The sequence below is a fragment of the Orycteropus afer genome, unplaced genomic scaffold (assembly GCF_000298275.1).
Source record: "Orycteropus afer afer isolate SDZICR_OR568_19922 unplaced genomic scaffold, OryAfe1.0 scaffold00169, whole genome shotgun sequence".
Classification (NCBI taxonomy): domain Eukaryota; kingdom Metazoa; phylum Chordata; class Mammalia; order Tubulidentata; family Orycteropodidae; genus Orycteropus; species Orycteropus afer.
Window position 1 is genome coordinate 3980599 of NW_006921756.1, and position 13719 is coordinate 3994317.

Consider the following 13719-nt stretch of genomic DNA (forward strand, 5'->3'; position numbering starts at 1 on the left):
TTTTTTTTTTTTTTTTTTTTACTTCCACTGTCTATCCATCCTTCACCACTTGTTTTCCATTCTCTTTTCTTCACCTCAGACACTCTGTTTCTTTGAGTGGCTTCCCCAATCTCCCAGCCTCTCAATTTAGAAATGTCTCTTTAAAACTGTAGGTATCTTCTACAAAACACCCATGACCACCTTTTCCAGCACACAGGGTTTTTCCAGACTCTGTAATTGCCTGTCTACTAGGACTTCCTTGGCCTGGTTTGCTTTCCTGAGTTTCAGTCTTATTGCCTCTTACTTGGATCCTGCCTTTCTGCCTGACCCTTTTGTATTGCATCCATACTTTCATGCCTTGGCTCAGACCTCTGCCTGGAATGCTCTTCCCTGCACCCTCTCCTCTGGGTAACTTTCCATTTGTCCTTCAGGACACCCAGCTCAAATGTCATTCTTTTGTGACACTGTCTCTTCCACATCTTTCCCCACTGCCTTTCCCAGCTGAATTAGCAGTCCCCTCTTCTGTGTTCCCACAACAATTTGTTCATCTTTCTAGCATAGCACTCGCCACATTGAATTTTAATTAATTGCTTACTTGTCTGTCTCGCTGTTGGAGGGAGAGTAGGAGAGCACGATTTGCTTTACCCCTCTTTGCAGCCATGGCACCAGCACAGAGCTGGGTTTGCAGTAGCATCTATTTCTTTCTATCTCTCTCTATCTCTATCAAGGAGCGCTGGTGGCACAGTGGCTAAGCACTTGGCTGTTAACCAAAAGGTTGGCAGTTTGAACCCCCAGCCACTCTGTATGACAAAGATGTGGCAGTCTGCTTCTGTGAAGATTTACAGCCTTGGAAACCATATGAGGCAGTTTCCTATAGGAAACCTTCTGTCCTACAAGGTTGCTGGGGAGCTTTGGTAGCATAGTGGCTAAGGCACTTGACTGCTAACCAGAAGGCTGGTGGTTCAAACCCACCAGCCACTTCTCAGAAGGAAGATGGGGCAATATGCTGCCTTGGAAACCCAAGGAGGGGTTGCTATGAGTTGGATCGAACTAGATAGCACATAACAACAGCAATAACATAGGGATGCTGTGAGTTGGAATCAACTTGACTGACAAGTTTTGTTTTGGCTTAAGTTCCTATCTCTTCCTATCTATCTGTCTATTTATCTACCTACCTACCTTTCACCTATCTATCTATGTATCTATCTACCTACCTACCTTTCTGCTTACCTGTCTTTGTTGAATAACACAATCATGCTATGGTGAATGGTTTCTGTCATCGCTGCTGCTGTAGGCACCATTTACCTATTCACATCCCACCTTTCCTTCTAAGTTTTGCTCAGATACTTGCTTCATGAAGCCTTCCTTGATTTTCCTGGCCCCGTCAGAATTTCCCCTCTCTGTCTTAATTGTCCCAGTGCTTTGGTGAAGGGGGGTGAGTGTGGGGAGAGGTACCGTGTAGAGACTGATAGGCATTTCTCCTCCCTCTCATCATTCCCTAGGCTCTGACCTAGCTGTGTATCCATCTGTAGGACTCCCAACCAGCCTGGCATGCTTGATCCTTTGGGATCCCACATCCCCCTTATGCCTCAGGTGACATAAGCATGCTGAGAGGGGGCTTCAGAGGTATTGAGACTAGACTGGCACTTTCCAGGATGAGAGGGACATATTCACCTAGAAAACTACCCAAGAGGATGGGCTAGGCTAGGGGACTTATGTAAATCAGAAGCAAATTGAATGCAAATATTATGCAAATATGCATGTGGTTCTCCTGATTGCTTCTTTCAGTGGAAGGGGGCCCTTGGCAACCCTCTTGCCTGGGTCACTGGGGACACAACATGCAGGGCCCTCCCCCCTCATGCCTCATTTTCAGCCCTTCCTCTTCCAGCAAGGTCTGAGACCCTGACATTTCTATTTGTGATGGTTCAGATACAGGCACTGTGTCTGCTGTGAATATGTGGGGCTAGGGCTTCCTGTCACCTCCTACTTAGAGGTGAGCTTAGCTTGTATTTCTCCTGTCATAGACTGAGGGAAAATGGGGGCAGGGAAGCTGAGGTAGGTTCATCAAGACTCTAACCAGTCTTGTGAGGGTATACATATGAAAAGATGGCAGCCAATCATTCTCCAGTTTCAGGCCAGGAAGGAACTAGATCTTTTCAGTGTGCCAGATGGGTCCAGCTGTGTGGAGGGAGTGGTGAGGGGGTAGGGAGCTGGACATGGAAGATGTCCCTGTCCCTAGAAAGAACAAGATGAAATGAGCATCCAGGAGAGCAGGAGGGACTCTGGTTACACAGAAAGGTCATCTTTAATGTTAGGAAAATAAATTAAAGCAAGGAATAACAAGAGGAGTGAGTGGTGAAGCTTCCAAATATGACTTTTTCATGAAGAGATTAAATATTGTTCACTCCTGAATGGTTAGTGGTTTACTGTGATAAAGTCTTCTGGAGTTTGCCTCCAGTACTCCACTGATTGATTGATTGATTGATTCATGTGCTTCTTGAATACTTTGTGTGTGCCAGGATCTAGGTGCCAGAGAGCACTTTGTCACTTATTGATTCTACTTTGCCATTCTTTTTTCTTTTCTTTTCTTTTTTTTTAAATTGTGATTTAGGTGAAAATTTACAGAGCAAATTCACTTTCCATACAGCAGTTCACATACACTTTGTCTTATGACATTGACCACAATTTACCACAATGCAACAGCTCTCCTCCCACTTCCTCCTGATAGTTACCTCTTCGCTGTGTCCATCCCTCCGTGGACTCCTGCCCCCTGAGCTGTCTCCCTGTGCATAAGCAGCCCTTCTTGCTCCCATGATTGTTCTCTCTAAGGACAGTATCTATTTCTCTGTAATTCTAAAGTCAGTGGCTGATTTTAATACACATGGCACAGAGCGTGGCACACAGAGCATATGGGGACATTTCTTCACACTTAAACTCACCAACTCTGTTTTTCTCCTTATTTTTCCCTGAAAATATTCAAATTAGTTTAACCAAGCTTTTCTGAGTACCTGCTATATGCCAGTTTCTTACTAAGCCCCAAGGAAACAGAGACATAGGGTAAGACACATAGATAAGGGCAAAACAATATGTCCTGATAGAAGTCATTTCTGGGCTCTTCTGGAACGTGAGGTGGGGAGGGTGTTCTGCCCTACATTGGCCATTGGGGATTGTCTCCTGAAGGAGATGATGGCCCTAAGTTGAATTTTGAAAGGTGTATGGGAGTTAGCCAATGAAGAGAAGGAAGAAAGACATTCCTGGTTGAGGGAATGGCATGTGGAAGGACATAAAGGTGGAAGCAACATGGAATGGGGGAAACTACAAAACAGATCCGTGTTATTAGGGCATAGAGTATGATGGTGTGCATCAGGAAGTAGGGAGATGCCCAAAGGTGCCTGGAAAGTCACAAAGGCTGCCTTTTCTCATTCTTTTGGGCTGAAGGGGAGGCATTCGTGGATTTAAGAAGGGGTGATATTTGGTCAGGCTTAGGTTTAAGACCAGTCACCTTAGCTACAATGTGAAGGTGGATTGGAAGACAAGAGTGCTTCTTGGGGAGGACAGTTAACTCTTATTGCAGTGCTCCAGGCAAGAAAGGATGAGTGCCTAGGCTAGGGGGCCCCTGTGGAAGTAGAGGGGGCAGATGCTTTTGTAAGCTCCTTGGGGATTTGAATTGATAGGACTTGGGGACCAATTGCGTGTGGGGCATAAAGGACAGGGAGGAGTGTGTGTGTGGGAAAGCCTGAGTTCCCGACAGGGGTGATAGATTGGACAGTGGGGTCATCACTGAGATGAAGACCCTGGGGTGGTGCCTGATGTGTTCATTGTTAATTTTCTGAGATTGAAATATTTGTGGGGCATCTGGGAGGTTGAAGTTTGAGGCCTTGCCTGGACCTCTCTGAATAGAGATGGAGATATGGAAGGGAGCAATAGACCCACATAGCTGAAAGCAGTGGAGGCGTCTAAGGCAGGTGGGCCTTGGGACAGGAGTGCTAGGTAGTTATGTTGACCCACCATTTTCTGGAGCTTTTCAGGGGCTTTTGGTTATGGAAACTGTCTTATATGAGCAATTATTTCCTCCCTGCTCCCATACTTCCACAGGGGAGGGAAACCCAGGGAAAGAGTCTAGAATGAGATTCTGATTTTTTGGTTTGGAGTTTCCAGCTGAATCCCTTTCCTGGCTGAGTTGTTTTGTTCACTCCACACACACAAAAAGATTGTTTTTGCTGACAAAGGGAAAGCACATGTCATTTCCATAAAAAGGCCCACTTCATTCCCTGAGGTGGAGAGTAGGCTCTATAGCATAGCCTGGCTTTATGGTCCAAGGGTCAATGAATCAGGGCCCATTGGTTCCCTTCACAGTCCAGGGTATAGCTTAAATAAGGGGACAATTGCTTGGCTCAAGGCCTGAGTCAACAGGTCTGCTCCTGGCAGATCCAAGATGTCCTACAATCTCTAAGTTTGTCCTGGAGTCAGGCTTCTACTTTTCCTTACCAGAAGAGACACAATGTGGGCAAACTGGAATGAGAAACAGGAATGACGGTTTCTCCAAGAATCTGGAGCTGATAACAGTAGAGTCATGCTTGATCACGCCTTGAAATCTGTATCATTCAGTCCTAGGAGGGTGCAGAAGTGAGTGCCTCATTTTACAGGGGCCCAGGGAGGGAAGTGTCTTTTTAAGGTCACATAGAAAGCCAGTGGCAGAACTTAGATGCTAGAACTCTGATCCTGTGTTGAGTTTAATTCTTCGGCATCTTTGTCTAGTAGGCATTGCTCTGAGGAACAAATGAATATTTCTTGGCCTCTGGGCTCAGCACTTACTAGGCTATTTTCCTGGCAGTTATTTCACACATGCAGCATAGTTTCTTTGCCCTATTTTCCAGACTGGGCTGCTTGTGCAAACGAACCCTTTGTCTAACTAGTCTGTTGTTCAGTTCTGCCCCTTTGTCAAGTCATTGAAAATGGAGTCATAGAAAGGCTTTGTCATCTACAAAGGCTTCTACTGTTGCACCTATTGAGTTGGGGTTCCCAGGTGACCCACGGAGTCCAGGAGGAGCCTGGAGCCTGGGATGCTGATCATGCATGGGCGTGGATGGTACGGACATCTAGGTGCTAGATAGATATGTTGTTGTTGTTGTTATGTGCCGTCAAGTCGACCCCGACTCATAGCGACCCCTCCTTGGGTTTCCAAGGCAGTATCACTACGGAAGTAGGATTGCCCAACCTTCCTTCCGAGGAGTGGCTGGTGGGTTTGAACCACCAGCCTTCTGGTTAGCAGTCAAGTGCTTTAGCCACTATGCTACCAGAGCTCCTAGATAGATATAGGGCTGGGCATTTCCTGGGACTGCTGGGCTCCCAAATGGTGTCAGTAGCATTTTCCCCAAGACTGCCATTGGAAAAGAGTAGCAGGGCTCAGAGACCCTGAGTCCTCAGTGAAAGGACCAGGCTGAGAGGCCTAGAGTGGGGATGTGTGCCTGCTGGGTGGCAGGGAGGGTTATGGCCCCACATAGTCATGTATCTGCTTCCCCAGCTCATTGGCCAGGACCACTAAAGGGTAACAGATGGCCTGCAGTGTGGGCTCAGGAAAGCAGCAGCAAGTCTTCGTATCAGGAGCACAATCTGAGGCTCATGGTATTTAAATAGCAGCAAGGCCCGATAGGGAAGTGGGGCCCTGAGGCTGTTCGACCTCCGGTGCATGGTGATGTCTCATTCTAAACTTGGGGCCTTGGGAACCTGGCGCCTTGGAACCCAGGCATATACCTTCCCCTAGCTTGATCCCAGGACATCCTGGATACAATATGGTAGAAGGTGGGGCTGAGTCAGAGCAGGTATGGTGGCTGGGTCACTGGGAATGCTTTAGTAGTCTGTGAATGTGTGTGGAGGTGGGTGGGGGCATGGACAAATCTCACCTTTCACATCTCCAGTCTTGTGTGTATAAGTTGAAGGACACAAGCTATGAGTCAGACAATTCTGGATCTCCACCACCACTTACTAGTTGTGTAATCTTGGGCAAGTCATTCTACCTCTATGCCTCAGTTTCTTCATTTATAAAATGAGAATAACCTACCTCATGAGTTACTGTGAGGATTAATTTTATGTCTAGGCTGGACCTAGTAAAAGCCCAATAAACACTGTCTCCTATTCTATTACTTTGCACAGCAACACTACCTGTCAGTCTGTCTTATGGGTCTTAGGACTGGACAAAATCACTGCTTTTGCTACATTTCAGAGGAGACCTGGCTCTGAAGCTGGCTGAGTCTGTGGGCAGCATTGTCCAATAGAGTGATCCCAGGCTTATGGAATTAGGTAGACTTGGATTCAAAGCTACTCCTAAGGGATGTGATCTCTGTCAAGTGACCTCACATCTCCTCACTTCAGTTTTCCCGCCTGTGAAATGGGACAATTTTATCTCATGGAGAAATTATGAGAGTTAGACAAGAGAACATATGAAAGTTCCAGGCCCCTTGCCTGCAGAATAGACTCTCAATTATTAATGTGAATTTGTTCTCTTTTTTTTGCTGTTCAGAATGGCCACTATAGAATTGAATTTCCATTCTACCTGTTGTTTGCATGGCAGTAATAATAGCATCAATAGTAGTAATAACTCCTGTATCTAGTACTTTATTGATTACATGTTGTTTGTGTGTATCATCATATGCAACCCTCAGAGCAACCCTCTGAAGTACATAGTATCATTATCCCCACTTTAAAGATGAGGAACCCAAAGCACAGAGAGGACAGGTGGCTACCTCACACTAGTGTTTTTTGCCCAGGGCGCCCCTTTCCAGCCAAGCAGAGGCGGAAGCTCACTTGAGTCTGGGGGGAGCTCTGTGCTTATGCAAATAGATGAGCGCTAATCGCTTTGCTAATGGGAAACACGCGGGGAGATAGGATCTGCAGCAAAGCGGAAAGACCTTCCAGAAAAAGCGGAGCTGGGAGAGACCCCAGAGAAATCTGGGATGGTGATAAGGCACTGCCCCTGGGAGCTCACAGAACTGTGGGCAGGCGGGTGGGCATTGGGGGCAGAGTGGGTCTCCTGGCGCATCAGCTGGTCCTGGGGCCTGAGTCCAAGGGGGGCAAGGACACATGTCTTTTAACTAGCTGTCTTGGACAGAGAGAAGACTGGAGAGCAGGATTCATTTCTCTGAACCAGGCTCACTTTCCAGGCAGCCCAGCCCAGCCCAGAATTCCTGTACATCTATCTCCTTTTCGCTTTGTCCTGTGCTGGGTCCTAGTGTTACCCAGACATGTCAAACTCTACCTCCCGAGAGAAGAATTCAGCCAGAGTGAGCACCTGGGCTCTGGAGCCAGATTGCTTAAGTTCAAATCTTATTCCTGCCACTTATTTGCCAGCTGTGTGACCTTGGGAAAGTCTTTCAACTTCTCTCTGCTGCAGTTTCCTCATCTGTAAACTGGGGATGTTATGTGATAGTAATGATGTTGTAGTGAGGATTAAGTGAATTAGTCCACATAAAGTGCTTAGAAGAGTGTTTGAGATGTAACAGCTGCTGGATAAATGATAGGTATTACTTTTGTATTTTCAAAACATAATGAAATTTGAGCTAGTCCCTCTCTTGCTTGAGCCCTTTCGAGCATCCCATTGCCCTCAGGCTTAAATGCAATCTTAGTGCCCTGTTCTACATCTGGCCCCTGGTTATGTACCAACTTCATCCCTCCCTGGCCCACCATCCTTCAGTTATCTCAAACAACTTATGTTTTCCAGAATGTACCATACTTTTGCCTCTACCATTTGCTTATGTTGTTCCCTTGGCTTAGAGTTTCCCTTTCCAAAGCTCTTTACCTCCTGTTTGTTTGGCTGTTACTAAGGAAGCTTTCTCCTGATGCCTATTGGATTTTGATACTACACGTGGGTCCTCATGGCTTCATGCATCCCACTATCCCAGCATAGTGGATTCGTCCATCAAGAAATAAAAAAAAATATTTTATTGGTCAAATCTGCTGCAAAAGACCTTTTTAAAGTTTGTAAGAGCAAATATATCACTTTGAAGACTAAGGTGTGCATGACCCAAGCCATGGTATTTTTAATAGCCTCATTGCATGTGAGAGCTGGACAATGAATAAGGAGGACCACAGAAGAAATGATGCATTTGAATTGTGATGTTGGCAAAGAATATAAGAATATACCTTGGATTGCTAGAAAAATTAACTAATCTATCTTGGAGGAAGTACAGCCAGAATGTTCCTTAGAAGTGAGAATGGCCGGACTTCGTCTTTCGTACTTTGGTCACATTATCAGAAGGGACCAGTCCCTAGAGAAGGATACCATGATGCGTAAGGTAGAGGGTCAGCATGAAAGGGGAAGATTCTCAACAAGATGGATTGACATAGTGGCTGCAGTGATGGGCTCAAACATAGCAAGAATTGGGAGAATGGTGCAGGACTGGGCAGTGTTACATTCTGTTGGACATGGAGTTGCTATGAGTTGGAGCTGACTCGTTAGCACCTAACAACAACATCATGATTCCATATGCCTGTCTTTAAATTTCTCACAGTCTAGAGAAGAATACTGAGATGTAAACAGGTAATTAAAGACCATTGTCAGGTACTGTGAAGAGGTCAGGGGCTGTGGGAGCACCAACGGGATCTCCAAAAATCCGCAGCCATAGGCCAAGCCCTTTCCACATGTCAGATGTGATGCTAGTGGGTCTTTAGGTAGTATGTTATTTAGTCCTTACAAGAATGCTAGAGGGAGGTGTGAACATTATACCCACCTGAATTAGTTTCCTATTGTTGCTGTAACAAGTTACTACAAATTTAGTGGCTTAAAATAACACACATTTGTTATATTACAATTCTGGAGGTTATAAATCCAAAGCTAGTTTCACTGGGATAAAATCAAGGTGTTGGCAGAGGTGGTGCCTTCTGGAGACTCTGGGGTGAGAATTAATTCCTTGCGCTTCCCCAAGGTTCTAGAAGCCACCTGCATTCCTTGGCTTATGGCCTCTTCCTGTGTTACTTCAACCTCTGCTGTTGCCATCACCTCTACTCTTACTCTGACCTTCCTGCTGCTCCCTTACAGGGAAACTTGTGATTACATTAGGCTCACCTGGATAATCCAGGTTAATCTTCCATCTCAAGGTCCTTAACTTAATCATATCTATAAAATCCGTTTTATCACGTAAAGTAACATATCCATAGGGGATTAGGTTGTGGTCATCTTTGGTTGGGGTCAGTGTCATTATTCAACTACTACCCTATCTTACAGATGAGAATACTACTGCTTAGGAAGTTTAAGGAACTTACCTAAAATTATGCAACCTGTTACTGGCAGATACAGGACTTGGTGATCTCAGGCTTCAAGCTCTTTGCCTCAAAGCAGGAAGGCTGCTGGTGGAGGTGAACCTTGAACCAGGTTTTGAAGAATGTGCAGGAGTTATCAGAGGTTGTATCAGGCAGACAAATGTGCAAAAAGGTAGTGGCAAAAACAAGTTTAACATTCCATCTGATTTGGGGACTGTGAGTTGCTCAGACTGACTGTAGTGTAGCATGTGAGGAGAGGTGAGATGGGACAGAATCATGGACCCCACGGAGCAGGCTAAGATGCCTAGAACTCAGCTTGAAAGGTGTGAAGAACCACTGGAGGATTTTACCTATATATCCTGGGTCAAATTCCTTCCCTCTCTGAACCTCAATTTCTAGTCAAGAGAAGCAATGGGCCAGTTTTTTCACCCATGACAGTGTGACTCTCTTCTCCCTCCTATCCTCTCCAGTGCTGTCTGACCTGGTCCCATCCATCTCTGGGTAGAAATGAGAGCTGGATGAACTGTCCCCTTCCCCCGCCCTCAGGACAGCAACGGTTTCCAAATATCTGCCTGTTGAAATAATGTTCTCTGGGCGCTGGGCCTCCCTCCCTCCCTCGCATTCCTGGGCGAGCCTGCCTGTTTGGCTTGCTCGGACAAATATTGACTTTCTATGTCCTTCTCACTCTGGGTCTGTTTAAAAGGCATCAATCTTTGCCGGGGTGTGAGCTCCCTCTCTGTAACCTGTGGCCTCTGAGGTCCTATCTGGCCAAGGAGTGGTGGGGAGGGGCATCCAGGCTCTGGGGATACCACTTTCTAGCTTGGCTACAATATTGAGGCTTTTAATGGAATGTCATTACTTGTCAGGTGCTTTACACATGAAAATAACAGCCCCATTTATTGAACATTTACTACTGTGAGTCAGGCCTGTGGCAAGCATGGCATAAACACTGAAACTCTTAATAGGCATTTCTCTAGACTTCACAATAAGGAGGCATAATTTTGTCATACTTGTATTAGTTTCCTAGGGATGCTGTAACAAAATACCATACACTGATAGCGTATAAGAACAGAAATTTATTGTCTTACAGTTTGGGAGGTTAGGAGTTTAAATTCAGGGTGTTGGCAAGGCCATGTTCTCTCTGGAGGCTGTAGGGGAAGATCTTTTCTCTTCTCTCCAGGATTCTGGTAACCCCAGGTGTTCCTTGGCTTGTAGCTGCAGTATAACTCTGTCATCATATGACCGTTTTCCCTCTGTCTGTCTCTCTTCTCCTCTTTTATAAGGATACCACTCAGATAGGAATAGGGCCCACCTTACTGCAGCATGACCTCATGTTCATTTAACTGATAACATCTTCAAAGATTCTATTTCTAAACAGGGTCACATTCACAGGTACTGGAAGTTAGGGTTTGTTCTGGTTACCTAGTACCACTCTGACAGGAATATACCACAAATGGGATGGCTTTAACAAACAGGAGTTTATTCTTTCAATTTGGGGGCTTTAAGTCCAAGTTCAAAGTGCCAGGCTCTAGGGGCTGGATGAAAGCCCCTCAACCTTGGGGTCCAGCTTTGCCTCCTGCTCCTGGCCCACTGGAGCTAGAGGCGTTTCTTCACTCAGACAGCTGCTGGCTGCTGAGGCTGAGAAGCCATAAGGTTGACAAGGAAAAAGGCACAGTCCTGATGTTACCAAACTACACAGCAGGCAATTAATTTAGGTCCATTGTAAATCCCAAGGTCAGCATAGCATAGCAGGCTGCTGAGCAATGACACAGCTACATGCAGGGTCCAAGCGTGCCATAAGCTAGAAACCATTCCTGATGCTTCTCCTTATATACAGGAAGCAGACCACATCCCAAAGGCAGCTACTCAGCTGCTTGTGGTAGATCCCACCACGGAGGTGATTGCCAGTCTCATCATGGGGAATAACTACCACCAGCTGCCCCGCCACTCAACCAGGTCCAGCCAAGTTGACACACAAACTGAACTACCACAGGGTTTCAACATTATCTTTTAGAGGGGCAATCCACAGCAACAACTTAACGTTCTCTGAGCCCCCACTGCTACCATCTAGTTCTAAGATACCATCTTCTCTTCCCTGGATTATTAAATTAACCTCCTATCTTCTTTCCCTTCTTCCTCCCTTGTTCTCTTCAGTCTGTTCTTAAGGGTAGGGCCAGAGTGATCCATTAAAGTGTGCATTGGCTCATGTTACTTGTGTGCCCCCAGCCACCAATATCCTCCCAATTTCAGATTAATATTCAGATTCCTACAATGACATAAAAGTCCCTCATGATCTGTCCGCACCCATTCTGCCTTGACCTCCTTCCTTCTTCTCTCCTCTTCTCTCACTTGAGGCTCTGTTTCAGCCACACAGGCCCCCTGGCTTCTCCTTGGCCATCTTTGTCCCACTCCCACACCAGGATCTGACAGACTCCCTCCCTTACCGCTTTGTTGTTTTTGCCCAAATATCGTGTCCTCAGTGAGCCTTTCCTGAACCACCAGATTTCAAATGGATTGCCAGCCCCTCAGCTCTCCCTCTCCCCCTATCCTGCTTATTGGTTTCTGTAGCACTTCTTACCATCTGTTGTTAGCTGCCATTGAGTTGGCTCCCAACTCGTGGTGACCCCATGCACAACGGGACGGGGCCATTGTGATCTACAGGATTTCCATTGGCTGGGTTTTTAGAAGCTGGTCACTAGATCTTCCTTCCTAATCTGTTGTATCTGGAAGCTCAGCATCATAGCAACACCCAAGCCTCCACTGATAGATAGGTTGTGGCTGCACTTGCAGTGCTTTGGCCAGGAATGAAACCTTGGTTTCCTGCATGGAAGATGAGAATTCTACCACTAAACTACCACTGTCTCTTCCTACCATCCAATACACTGAATATTTTAATTATTTATTAAAATGTTTTATTCACACACCATTGAGGCACCTACAACAGTGCTGGCATCTATAAAAGGCTTGATAAGTATTTGTTGAGCTAATGTGTGAAACCCCATTTCACAGATGAGGTTAGTGGGGTCAGTAAAGTGTAATAGCTAATGTTTATCTTTCTGAGCACTTCACACAGACTAGCTTACTAAATGCTCCCAATCGGTCCATAAGGTAGGCACTGTTCTTATCCCTCTTTCATGAATGAAGGAGCTGAGGATGAGAGTGGCAGTGTAAGGATGGGTCCTAGTTGGATCGCTTTACCAAAGACCATTACTCTGCCTCACCATGTGGCATTCAACTGGGAGTGCCTCAAATGTCAGTGGTGGGGGTGAGCTGGTGTCAAGCTGATACCTTCACTCCTTGCTCACCTCATGGCCTCCCCACCTGTCACAAGGGATCCCCTGTGCACTGTCACTCAGATTCGTCTTGTTGATCTCATCTCAGGGCATTTGGTCAGGCCTCTTCTCCTTCAGCTCCTCCCTCCCGGCTTCAATCTCTCTCTCCTTCCATTGACATTGCTGCCCCATGAACCAACTGCCATTAGACCTCACCTCTATATTCTCTTTTGCTCATAGCTCCGTGGGACTGGGTCCAAATTTCCTCCTGAATTTCAAAGTACTGTGTGATCTTGCATCAAGAGACATGTTCTTCTTCCCCCCTCTCACTTCTCTCTCAACTAGGGCTCCCCATTGTTTCTCTGATCAACCCCACAACCTTCCCCCCTCTGCTTTTGGGGTGCCTTCTCTTATTTTCAAATCTAGTCAAATCTTGTCCCCTCTTATTTTGCAAAATTTTGATGAAGAGAAAAGTAGTAAGAATCATACAACAAATATTTCTATACATTTGATCTTGATTTACCATGATTAATACATTATTCTCTCCCTCCTTCCCCACCCCCAAACCATTTGTGAGTAAATATCAGACTTCACACCTCAAATTTCAGCACAGATCTCTTAAAAGTAACTTTCTTCTACATAACCACAATACAATTATTGTGTAATAATTTTAACTTTGATATTAATAAATTTCATAAAATTTTAAGTGTGACATTGCTATTATCTAATGTTGTTGTGTGCCATTGAGTCCATTATGACTCATGTTGTTGCTGTTAGGTGCCATCGAGTTGCTTCCGACTCATAGCTACCCCGTGCGCAGCAGAACAAAACACTGCCCGATCCAGCGCCAGCTCCATGATCCCTGCTATACTTGAGCCCATCATCGCAGCCACCATGTCAATCCATCTTGTTGAAGGCCTTCCCCTCTTTCGTCGACACTCCACCTTACCAAGCATGACATCCTTCTCCAGGGAATGGTCCCTTCTGACAACATGACCAAAGTAGATGAGACGAAGTCTGGCCATTCTTGCTTTTAAGGAGCATTTTGGGTGCTCTTCCTCCAGGACAGATCTGTTAGTTCTTTTAGCAGTCCATGGTACTTTCAGCATTCTCTGCCAGCACCACAACTCAAAAGCATCAACTCTTCTTCGGTCTTCCTTATTCATTGTCCAGCTCTCACATGCATACGAGGTGATTGGAAGTATCCTGGCTT